The sequence below is a fragment of the Myotis lucifugus genome, unplaced genomic scaffold (genome assembly GCF_000147115.1).
Source record: "Myotis lucifugus unplaced genomic scaffold, Myoluc2.0 scaffold_82, whole genome shotgun sequence".
NCBI classification, from domain to species: domain Eukaryota; kingdom Metazoa; phylum Chordata; class Mammalia; order Chiroptera; family Vespertilionidae; genus Myotis; species Myotis lucifugus.
In genome coordinates this window covers 2124915-2136822 of record NW_005871130.1, presented here as the reverse complement: position 1 = coordinate 2136822, position 11908 = coordinate 2124915, and the positions used below count along the sequence as shown (strand labels likewise).

The following is an 11908-nucleotide window of genomic DNA, read 5'->3' as shown; positions in this document are numbered from 1 at the left end:
GACATCAGACACAAATACTTATAATCTGATGTGTGTTTTCACACCATTCAGTGAAAACATTTCTTGGGTTTTGGTATGAAATTTGGGGAAAATTGATGAAGGTTTGCTCCACATCTACCTAAAGTGTGTGTGAGGGGAAAAATGGAGTGAGGAATGTGAAAAGTGAAACTTCAAGTACTACTTACTCAGGAAGTTCAGTATTGCTGGCATTTTTCCCATTTGAGATAAAGTAGGATAATTACATAATATAGTGACAACAAAAATGAAAATACAGTCTGTACATCTTTAAAATTTTTGAGAAATAAAATGTATAAACAAAAACAAAATCAGTGGAAGAAGGTCTTCAATGGTGGTGTCCTTCAAAGAAACAAGAGTATAATAGGGAAAGGAAAGTCTTGTTGGGAAGTTAGGAGAGGTTGAAAGAAGGATTTTGCTAAAGCAGGAATTTTATAAAGCTCTGAAACTAGGAAGGAAATGAAGCCAAAGAACTAAAAAAATGTAGTGAAAGAGAAAATGATTGCAGGATAAAATGAGAAAAGACAGATCAATAAAGTCTATGCTAGATGCTAAAGTCGTAAGGCAATAGAAATATGTTTGGTAAGCATAGGAGGCAGCCAGGGCTTTCAAGCTAATCATAGAAATGTCTTTTAGAAGATTTGTGTCCTAATCCTTTCAACGCATGGTCTCTGAAAATGTAGACAATAGCTCAAGTTCCCTGTTCTTTAGTTTGACAGTATGCAAAATGGGGTTACTGATGCTTGTCACTTCCTGATGCACAAACTGCTATAAAGGTTAATAAAATACTTTACAGGTAATGCTTGACTAACAAGTTAGTTTTAACAATTTTAAATAATATTGTTTGAAATAACTTTGCCTTCACACATTTATTTAACAGGATATTCAGGTCATAAATTTGAAGGCACTCTAGTGGGTGTTATCAGGATGGATTGAACCATGTGTTGATCAGTGATGATGACAAAGAAAGTGGGAACATTTGTTTGTCTGGGTGTCAATAGTGATGAAGGATACAGGTGACCTGGGTTCAGATCCCAGCTCTGTATTTATTAGCTGTGTGGGCAATTTGAATGAAAGATTTTTGTGATTCATTTTCCTAATCAATAAGCGGGGGATAGTATTAATACTTTCCAAATATAGCTCTGGTAAGCATTAAATCATTTAAAGTACTTAGAACCATGGCAGACACAGTAGTAAGTATTGGTTTTACATTATAAATAACAATATGAATACAGGACTAGAGTTGGGCTGGAAAGCACAAATGTGTTTTATTTTTATAGATTCATGTAGAAATTGGTAATATAGGCTTATGTGATATTTTTATACCAATATTAATTCAAAGAAAATGATAAATCAGTGACCAGAATGAGTTCATTGTTTCCTAATGAACTTAATTTATTTACACTAGGGGATGCTTAATAGAATGTATTAATTCTGAAATCTTGTGACATTAATTGGGAGAGTTAAATACATATGTATGATGGATTTTTACTGAATTTATAATCTATGTTCCATGGTAAAACTAGATATACATTGAAGTTAGGTATATCTTTACAAGTGAAAATATTAATATGGTAGTTTCATGTGGAAAAAAAGTTAGAACCTCACTTGAATCCTTATATTTTGTCATTTGTATGACTAAAGAAAATCACTACAGGAACTGAAACACATATATTACATTAGAGAGAGTTTTTCATTGATGTTTTGAAAAATCCATTAAGTATAATTAATAATGAGTCTTTGGGCCTTGTAAATTTTATAAGCTGGAGATAAAATTGGTTTCTTTTTCTTCAAGAAGATATTTCAAAGCCTCATTACTGTAATACTAATGCATAACTGAATTCTTAAAGAAAAAAAAGACATCATATATTTGTATCCTCATTACATCATCACTTTGATCATTGAGTCATTGTCACCTGAAATATCTAGTTAATGATAGAACTTCTATGGAGGTACTCCAATTTAGAGATTTTCTGAGAAAGAAAGGAAAAGGAGATTCTAAATCCTTAATAAGATTAATTTAATTATTAACTAAAAGAAAAAGAACAAGTTCATTCAGCCTACTTAGGAAGCATATTCTAGCATCATAAAAGTTACACACATATGTAGAAATTACATATATATAGAACCGTTAGTAATGAACTTTTAATAAGAGTACCTTAATGCTAATTTAATGAGAAAAAACAAATGAAGAATGTAACATCATGAACCCTTAACAGATTTTCTAATTAGATACCATTAAGGAGACTATTAGATGAATTAAAATTGAGCCTTTCATTAGCTGCCAAAAATATACCCTTTAATTTATAATGAAATGGTTATAGGCCAAAACACTCACCTGAGCAATAGATGGAAAGTAGGTCTGAATTGTCTAAAATCCATGTCTGTCATTTCATTATAGTTCCAGCTTCCTCAGATGAGAGTGGGTACCTAACACCATTCATTTGCTGAAAACTTCTAAACAGAGAATGAGGCAAACCAGTTTTCTTAAGCTTTGGTTCATGGAGATAGATAAATGGTTCATGAAGTCTTTGAGAATGTTTGAAATTTTGGTTTTTGAAAAAGTAAGATATTTTATAAGTTGAAAAGTATTTTTAATGGTAATTTCCTGTTTTTTTTTAGGTCAGCCTCTAAAACTAGAGAAGGCATGAATGAAGCCCTCTGGGATATTTGAGGTATGCACTTTCCTCTTTAATTAACAGGGGTCTGCATAATATTCAAGTATGAGAGATGAAGCAATGTTCAGTGGCGGTTTTCCTGGTACTTAAAGAACAGTCACTGGTCTAACTGTTAGTACTAGTAAAGATAAACATGTAACAAACACTCAAACAATGTTCCTAATAACAATTACTAGTACATATATTTACCAATGAATTTCTTACAATTAAATATAAAATTAAAAATATATATAACAACAAGTTTTGCAACCCCATAAATGTATCTATAAATGTATCTATATAATTCTCTTTCATGCTTAATTCACCTGTACCTGCTCTTTTGGCCAATGCTCAGTTAACTTTTGCTAAATATTCTGAGTGGAGATTCCCTATTGAACAGACCAGAATGAGTGGAGTCTAAACATGCTTCCATCCATGATCTCAGCTCAACAATCTGGTGTCTCACCTTGGACAAATGATGCTCCTAGGGGATTGTGCAAAGGGGATGGACTTGTTGAATGAGTCAGATGTTAGGCTACAGTTCCATTGTCAGAAACCAGGTCAAACTCAGCAACAGTAAAAACATAAAAAGCAGATAGATCTGTTAAAGCATGAATCCCACCTAATAGGCCAGATTTATAAACATTTTAATTTTATAACTTTAAATCTCTTTTTTTTAAATATATTTTATTGATTTTTCACAGAGAGGAAGGGAGAGAGACAGAGAGTTAGAAACATGGATCAGCTGCCTCCTGCACATCCCCCACCGGGGACGCGCCCGCAACCCAGGCACATGCCCTTGACCGGAATCGAACCTGGGACCCTTCAGTCCGCAGGCCAACGCTCTATCCACCGAGCCAAACCGGCTTTGGCAACTTTAAATCTCTTAATACTCGTGCCATACTCAGTATGTGCTTTTATTTTTTACTTTTTAATTATTTTTTTAATTTTTAAAATACAGTTTACATTCAATATTATTCTGTATCAGTTTCAGGTGTACAGCATAGTGGTAAGACAATCATATACTTCAAAGTGGTCCCCCTGATATTTCCAGTACCCACCTGGCATTGTACTTAGTCATTACAATAATATTGACTATATTCTATAAGCTGTGATTTATAACCCTGTGACTATACTGTAACTACCAATTTGTACTTCTTAATCCCTTCATCTTTTTCAACCAGACTCCCAACCTCCTTCCCCTCTGGTATCCATCAGTCTGTTCTCAGTATCAGTAGTCTGTTTCTATTTTCTTTGTTTTAGAGATTTCACATATAAGTGAAATAATATGTATTTTTCTTTCTCTGTCTGACTTATTTCAGTTCCATTTTTTTATTTTTTTGAGGACCCTTCATATTGTTTTCCAAAGTGGTTCTACCAATCTATATTCCCACCAACTGTGCATGAGCATTCCTTTTTCTCCACATCATCACCAACACTTATTGTTTGTTGATTTATTGATGATAGCCACTCTGGCAGACCTCAGGTATCATCTCCTTGTGGTTTTGATTTGCATCTCTCTGATGATTAGTAATGTTGGCCGTATGTATGTCCTCTTTGGAGAAGTGTCTATTCAGTTCCTCTTCCCACATTTTAATTAGGTGGTTTGTTTTTCTGGTGTTGAGTTCTTTAGTGACTACTTCAGTATGCGCTTTTAGAAGAATTGATATTTGTGCTGATCCATCCTATATAATAAAAGACTAATATGCTAAGTGTCCGGTCGTCTGGTCAGCCATTCAACCCATCAAAACATAATATGCTAATGATATACTAAGGCCGCTCAACTGCTTGCTGTGACATGCACTGACCACCAGGGGGCAGACACTCTTACCAGTAGGTTAGCTTGCTGCTGGGGTCCAACCAATGGGACTGAGCCAGATGGGCCAGACAGGCCCTGGAGCCCTCCTGCGGTCCCTCCCTGGCTGGCCAATCTCCCGCGTCCCTCCCCGGCCCTGATCATGCATTGGTGGGGTCCCTAGGCCTGGCCTGCGCCCTCTCACAACCTGCAACCCCTCTGGGGATGTTGGAGAATTGGTATAGGCCTGACAGTGAAAGGACTGGTCGCTATGATGCACACTGACCACCAGGGGGCAGACGCTCAACACAGGAGCTGCCCCTGGTGGTCAGTGCGCTCCCACAGGGGGAGCACTGCTCAACCAGAAGCTCATGGCTGGCGAGCAAAGCGGTGGTGGCGGGAGCCTCTCCCGCTTCTGTGGCAGCACTAAGGATGTCCAACCGCCAGCTTAGATTTTTCTTCAATTCCAGGACTTATATCAGTTCAGTATATTTCATAATTTCTTAAAAGTTGTCTCCCTTCACCTGGCATTGGCCTGGCGGCTGCCTGGACACCCTGCCATGGGAAGAGGGAAGTCACTGTCCTGCTGGCTCTGCCATGACTCCACCTTCTTGCTCTTAAATTTTCCTTGAATAACTCCTCTTCAAGAAGAAGGGACAGACTTCAAAACCAAAAGACAAATATTATTCTATTTGTCAGGTACATTATACATGTTCTTGGTTAACAATGACAATGGCTCTACTAAAAGATGTTATTTCTGATTTTCTCAGAAGCCAAAGTCCTTAATTTTAATGTATGTAAATGTATTCATATCAATTGTATTTATCCTTATATAAGAAGTCCTTTCTTATCATAGGTCATAAAGCTGTATTTCTATATTGTCTTTGAAAATGTTGTTTCTGAATTTTAATATATAAGCATTACTTTGAGATAGGTTTAAGTCCAGTTTTAATTTTCCATGTGGATTCTGAATTGACCCAATATCATTCATTGTACACACCATATTTCCGTGCTCACTTGCAAATCCGGGTTTGTCATCAATCAAATCTCAATTTGGGATTTGTCCCTTTTGGGGCTCTTTATTTTTCCATCCATTTGCTTATCCTTGTCCTAATATTGCATTATCCTAATTCATAAAAATGACACATTAATTCTTGATAAAGATTAAGAAAAATTCCTTCACCTTGTTCTCTTATTCTAAGTCCTTTGAACCTTCTCATAAATTTTAATATATGTTTTTCAATTATGCAAACACACACACACATGAACCTTGGCAATATTTTTACTGGAATTACATTAAGTCAATAGATCAATTGGGTTAAAATAATATTTATATAGTAATAGCAGTGAGGGTTCACCAGAGAAACAAATCCAACAGGGTGTGTGTGTGTGTGTGTGTGTGTGTGTGTGTGTGTTGGGGAGAAAAAGGAAGGAAGACAGAAAGAGGGAGAGAAAACTGGCCAAAAATAACCAGGGAAGATTTGATACTGCAGGGAGAGTCTGAAAATGTTCTTCTGGTGTATCCCTCTTCCTCAGGGGTGGGAGTTCTCTTTTTCTTAAGATTTTCAACCAAATGGATGATATCACAAACATTATGGAGGGTAATTTGCTTTACTCAACTCTCCTGATTTAAATATTAATCTCATCTAAAAAAACATCTTTGCAGCAACACCCAGACCTGCTTGACCAAATATCACTTATTACATATTATTCCAAGTAGAAGTTTCGGGGTTTTTTTGATTTAGTGTTTTTCTGAGTTAATGCATCAGTTTTTCTATTTGGCAATTGAAAGTGACCTGAGAAGACAGATCTCACAGAGGAGAGGACTTCATTCTCACAGAGGAGGGGATTTCATTTTTTTTTTTCAGATTAAGGTCCACAGACTGCCTGTTTTCCTATCCATCCAATTTTTTACTCCAAAGTCATCATGACATAGTTAGAGTGGGCTCGGACACACTTTTTGCCAGAATCTACCATTTAAAAGCATGGCTCTGTGTTGGAGAGAATACAGTCACTGTATTCAGCTATTTGCCAGCCTGCACACTCCCCTAATTCCATGCAAGAGACCGGGGTTTTGGAATCTCTCTCTCTCTCTTTCTTTTTCCTGATTTTATTCCAATTACTTACTGACTGCCAGAGAATCAACCAATAAGTAAATAAACATTGGCAGAGGTAAACTTAGATTGGCCATGTTTACCTCCCAGTCCCATCTAGAAGGAACTGCTATGCCGTTATCTAACTCATAAATGTTTAATTATATTTAACTATTTTGGTCTATTTGCTTGGCAAACTGGATGTAATGATGAACATTTATATGTCCCTTGCTAAAAAGTACAATGGCATATTTGGACTCATGATCTCAGTTGCATAGTCATTTACAATTTATTTGTGTATTACATATCATGAAGCTAATCACGTCTAGCAACTTGGATGCCAGGAAGAGAGGAGACATAATGGAGGTCTATCCACAGACATTAGACATGAAGGATTAGATCTGAGTTACGATTTTAAAAAGGGAAATATTTAAAATGATATGCTGTAATATCTCCAACAATTAACAAAAGGACATAGTGCTAGCTTCAGGGGCACATCTTAAATTGGAACAATACAGAGAAGATTAGCATGGCCCCTAAGCAAGGATGACATGCAAATTTGTGAAACATTCCATATTTTTTTAAAAAGGAAAGCATATAAATAGGTCTAAAATACGTTTACATCAATGTGCCCTCATTAAAAACCAAAGAAATGCAAGTGCAAGTGACATACATTTTTAAATTAGTCCAAAATGTAAAAATGTAAAAACACACACACACCACTCAGTAATAGTTGTCATTTGGATACACTATCTGTAGAAGTGACATTTCATGCAATATTTCTGAAGAGTGATTTTGCTAGCTATTAAAAAGCTTGGAAATGTAGATACTATTTACATAGCAATTCTGTTTTAAGAAAGCAAACCCAAGGACAGAAAGAAGAATGTGAACAAAATTTTAACATCAAGAGTATTTATCATAATGACAGGTCACTGTAAATGGTAAAAAACAAAAGGAAAAAAGTTATGCTACATGTATGCAATAAAATGCTTTGAAACCACATAATATGTAAAATGAAAATAAGAAGCATGGTGTACTCATAGCTTTGGTTTATACTGACATGCAGTAAAATGTATGGGCTTTTTACAAGGCTAGTTTAAGGGAGATTTCTCAAAATGCCCTCAATATATTTTTGGATGTATTATATTAGACTTGAATAAATTTAGAAACCCATCCCTCCCAAAAAATGAAATTCAGTTTTGATATAAACTACTGGCAGGACCAAAAGTAACCTGAATAGTCAAAGTATAAAGCCTTCATTAGGAGAGCACTCTGTGGAGATTTGGATTGGTAGAGAAAAATGAGTCTTAGGTAACTATATCTATTCCAACAGCTCAAGATAGATAGTAAGCAGAAGTAAAAAAAAAGGAAAGAAAAAGTAATGACAGAGCCTCAAATGCAGAGCAACTGTGTAAGATAAGTGGATCTAGAAATTTTGTTTTCTGACCTCAAAATATGTAAAGGACACACTTTCAATTCCTGAAGTATGCACACTTTTTAAAACTAGCATTGTGCTTATTAATAAGATTCTGTTTCAGAATACGCTGAGTATGGCATCTATGAATGATTAAAATCCAATTATTGCAGCACAATTTACCATAGCTAAGATCTGGAAACAGCCTAAGTGCTCATCAGCAGATGAGTGGATTAAAAAACTGTGGTACAGCCTAACCGGTTTGGCTCAGTGGATAGAGCGTAGGCCTGTGGACTGAAAGGTCCCAGGTTCGATTCCCGTCAAGGGCATGTACCTTGGTTGTAGGCACATCCCCAGTAGGAGGTGTGCAGGAGGCAGCTGATGGATGTTTCTCTTTCATTGATGTTTCTACCTCTTTATCCCTCTCCCTTCCTATCTGTAAAAAATCAATAAAATATATTTAAGAACAAACAAACAAAAAACTGTGGTACATCTACACAATGGAATACTATGCTACAGTAACAAAGAAGGAATTCTTACCATTTGCAACAGCATGGATGGAACTAGAGAGCATTATGCTAAGTGAAATAAGCCAGCCAGAGAAAGATAAATATCACATGATCTCACTCATTTGTAGAATATAATGAACAACGTAAACTGATGAACAAAAACAGATCCAGAGACAGAGAAGCATCGATCAGACCATCAAACCTCAGAGAGAAGGTAGGGGAGGGTGGGATTAAGGGGGAGAGATCAACCAAAGGACTTGTATGCATGCATATAAGCCTAACCAATGGACATAGACAACAGGGGGGTGAGGGCATGAGTGGGGGGCATGGAGGGCAATGGGGGGATAAGGACACATATGTAATACCTTAATCAATAAAGAAGATAAACAAACAAACAAACAAATAAATAAATCCGATTATCCCTGTCAGTTAGGAAGAGGCTGGAAAGGGGCTCAGTGCTTCAGAATCAAGGTTTCCACAAATTGTGAAATCTCAAGACAGGGCATTTCATCATTCCGTTTTTCTTTTACTTTAAAAAACTAGAGGATATTTATGGAATCTGGCACATTACTATAGAAAGACTCAATTAAATAAATACAGTAAAACCCATGAAATAGCACTTATCCATTGTAAGCAATGGATTATTAGCGATTTGAAGTTTGCTCTATTTTCCCTTTGCACTATTTTGCACGTTTGGTATACTGCACCACTCCATCTACCCTCTGTCCTATGCCTGTGCGCATTAAAGGATTTGCAGCAGGGCAAATGCTTTTTTCCTTAGTTGCAGTTTCTAGGATAGTATGGGAAGTACTGGCTAAACGGCAGGGCACACCTTGTCCCAGCCCCAGACTAGGTGACTGAGATGCGTGGCAGTCATTTGTGCAGCCGGTTACCGTTGAGATTCTGTAGGGCCCAGAGTGAGGTCCACACTTCTATGTTTCTATCAGGTTCTCACATGATGTCGGTGCTGCTGGGCATGAGACTCTGCTGACAATAGAGGAAGTGCCTATTCCCACACTGATTAGTGATGTGCGTTTACGAGATGTGGGACCATCCTATCCCCTAGTTCCTTTGGTCAGTAACTAACGGATGATCCTGGCAATTATTCCTTCAGGCTAATTATTATCTTCTCTTTATCATTTGCCTTTTTGAAATAGTTTTTTTTCGAAGGGGTTTTATGGAAATGTATATTTTCCTATATAACAGAATCTAACAACCAGGTTAAAGTGAGTAATTAGCAAACTTGGAAAAATATTAAGGCTTAAAAATATAGGATGAAATCATTTGTAAGTTTAGTATCTCATTGGCTTTCAGAAATTTACACTTTGTTTCTTAGAAGCTGATGATGGAGTAAACAATTTAGTTACCGTGGAGCTCAGGAACTTCCTAAGAGAAGGTTTGGTCAGGACAAGCACAGCTATTTCTGTCTATGAATCTGAGAGAAAATACTCCCATGGGTTCCTATCAGGAAGAAGCTTGGTGACTTGCAAACAACACCATCATCAACACCTTTGGTCCTAATATGAAGAAAAGCGATGAGTGTTCTAGAATTGTTTCTTAGAAGTTTCCTCTTTGTAAGCTGATAGAAAAATGCTAAAGCATAGCTTGATAAATGCCAAAATAATGTGATCCTGGTATAATTCTTTAGCAAAGAGAGTTGATATAATATATGAGGGGGGGGGAGAGAGGGAGAGAGAGAGAGAGAGAGAGAGAGAGAGAGAGAGAGAGAGAGAGAGAGAGAGAGAACAGAGAGAACTTCCCACTGGAATTCTTTATTCCTGATATATATTTCCTTGGTGAAGTCTGAGGACAGTGTGATAAAGAATTTTCTCTTACTTGGGGGAGGATGAATCTTATTTTCTTCAGACTTTCCACTGGTTGGATGAGGCCCACCTTCATGGAAGACAGTCTGTTGTACTTTACTGGAACAAATGTTGATCTCACCTCAAAACACCCTCTTAGATATACCCAGAGTAAAGTGACCAAATGTCCTGCACCTTGTGTCCCACACAAGTCAATTCATAAAATTAACCACCCCGGAATACAGAAAGGCAAAATTGAATGCCTGCCGATTCCTGTGATGGATGAGCCTGCTCTTTCGTCTCATTGGCCCAAACTCTGTCACATGGCTACACCTATCTGTATGGGTGATTAGGAAACTGAGACTTGTAGCCAGACGTATTGCCATCTCAAAAAACAAACAAACCAGGACTCTTTTAATTCACAGTGTCTTTAGTCTATAAAGCAATAAGTCAATATATTCTATAAATCACATACATAGAAAATAAATATTCACCTAATTTCTCCAGGTAATGACTCAAAAAGTCACAGTTTCTAACCTGTACTTTCTGCCCCTCACAGAGGCCTTTCATGAACTTACTTAGATTTACACATCCTGGATCATTTATTCTCTTTAACATCACACATCATAGATGATATCAAAATTATGATTTTCTAGTGCTTATTATTTTTCATTGTCTCACCCTCCCCTCCCCCCATACACACTGGACAATAGATGCTGTGTCCACAATCCTATTTACCACTTCAGACTTGTAGCCTCTATACTTAGATAGAAGGGCGCCGGGCATGGTTGTCACTTAATAAATGGTTGTAGATTAACTGAGTAAAATCTAAATGCTAACTGATCTTTGAGAGAAAAGATTCATTTGCAGTTAGCAACAAATATTGTCTCATAAAAATGGAGCCTTTAGGTGTCAAATGTTGTGTCATAAAAAGTGTAGATATCTTACTGGTAAGGACATTATCTCTTGCAGTTTTGTAGAAAACTATGATTTATATTTAAGCCATTCCTTCAGGATGCTGTAATAATATTCATTCAGTGTAGGTGAAAGAATCATAAAATCAGAGACAGAAGTCTGAATGATTAACATTTACTGTTCCTGAATTTTGAATAAATATTAATACAGACACAATCTAGACATATAAATAAGATGTGTAATTCAGAAACTGATAAGAAGTGTAATTCAGAAACTGGTACCTCGTTATTTTTTCACCTCATTTCCAAAGAGCATATGAATTTAAAATGCTCTGTGGAGCAACGTCTTTCACTGATTAATGTAATTCTCTAACAGATGGAAGAAAAGACTAGTGCTTCCATTAACATTTTGAAATACCACAAATATATATCCTCTGACAAAATTTATTCAAATAGTCGTGGAAAGGGTTTTATTTTATTTTATTAAACAAATTACATTCTATTGCATTCTTACTGTTAAAGGAGGCAAGACAAAGAATTGAAATCACTCTTATCTCCATTTCTCAATTCCAAGAGGGAAGTTTGCAGAAATCCAAAATCCTTTAGTGCTTTCATACACACACACACACACACACACACACACACACACACACACACACACACATTATCTTTTCTGTGTATTCATTTCATAAATGGGATTAAACATATT

At 36.4% G+C, this 11908-nt stretch overlaps 1 non-coding gene across 1 annotated transcript; it reads left to right on the top strand.

Moving 5' to 3' along the window:
• Positions 1-7037: 7037 nt before the first annotated feature.
• Positions 7038-7141, top strand: LOC111826469. The gene has a single exon (XR_002829797.1). It is a non-coding gene; the product is annotated as a U6 spliceosomal RNA (small nuclear RNA).
• Positions 7142-11908: the final 4767 nt, after the last annotated feature.